The sequence below is a fragment of the Eriocheir sinensis genome, chromosome 26, assembly GCF_024679095.1.
Source record: "Eriocheir sinensis breed Jianghai 21 chromosome 26, ASM2467909v1, whole genome shotgun sequence".
NCBI lineage: Eukaryota > Metazoa > Arthropoda > Malacostraca > Decapoda > Varunidae > Eriocheir > Eriocheir sinensis.
In genome coordinates, this window is record NC_066534.1 from 11269435 (window position 1) to 11270742 (window position 1308).

Here is a 1308-nt window from a genome sequence, read left to right on the forward strand (position 1 = left end):
GAGGAGGAGGAGGAAGAGAAGAAGAAGAAGAAGAAGAAGAGAGAGAGAGAGAGAGAGAGAGAGAGAGAGAGAGAGAGAGAGAGAGAGAGAGAGAGAGAGAGAGAGAGAGAGAGAGAGAGAGAGAGAGAGAGAGAGAGAGAGAGAGAGAGAGAGAGAGAGAGAGAGAGAGAGAGTGAGCGAGAGCGAGAGAGTCTGCCCTTCCTGTCCTAGTTTTCTGTTGTCCTCCAAAATTAGACCAACCCGGAGTATGACCTGACCCACCTTCTTCCTCCAGAGCCCCGTCCCTTATTAACGTCCCTGCCTCCCTCCCTCTGCCTCCCAATCACAGCTTTACCACCCTCCTTCTCCCTCGTGATCTTTTGCCCTCTTCTTATTAAACCAGAGGCATTATCCCAGGACATGAATAATTAATAATGAAGAAACGAGACTCCCTAAACGGGTATCCAAAACAGAACAGCTTAATACAAGGTTTCCAAAAATACTAAAAGGGTAGTTTATTTTTTCCCTCTTATACTGAAAAATACAGACACCATCCGTGTGCGAATATACTGGGACGTGTGTGTGAGAGAGAGAGAGAGAGAGAGAGAGAGAGAGAGAGAGAAATACTTTAAAACGTACCATAGAGAGACAGCAGCAATTTACATACACGCAAAGGCAAACAAACCGAATGAATGAATGAATGAATTAATGAATGAATGAATGATGGAATAATTGAAACACAATGACAGATACATATTCACAGATAGATAGACAGACAGACAGGGAAACAGAATGACAGACTTACTGCCTAACGGACTGAATGACAGGGAACAACCGACATTCAGCTGGAAAGACGGACGAAGAGATGCGATAATGAAGACAAATGCAAACAAATACCAAGAAAAAAATGAGAAATGAGAGAGAGAGAGAGAGAGAGAGAGAGAGTTAAAAAAATAAAGCAAGCATAACCCAGAATCCGGGCAACCCTCGCGTGGCCTCTGAGCTCCTGGCGTGAGTTGTGGCGAGTCTGCCGGCAAAGAAGAAGGCGGAGGCGTTCATTTCGCAAACTTACCTGACAACCTCACTATTAGGGGCAGTTCTTGGGACGCTACAAAGCCGAGAAGTAAAGGAAATGTGCCCAAGAAAGAATAGAGTAAAAAACTACGTTGCCTCCTCCTCCTCCTCCTCCTCCTTCTTCTTTTTCTTTTTCTCTTTCTTTTTCTTTTTCTTTTTCTTTTTCTTTTTCTTCTTCTTTTTTCTTTTTCTTTTTCTTCTTCTTCTTCTCTTTCTTTCTTCTTTTTCTTCTTCTTCTTCTTCTTCTTCTTCTTC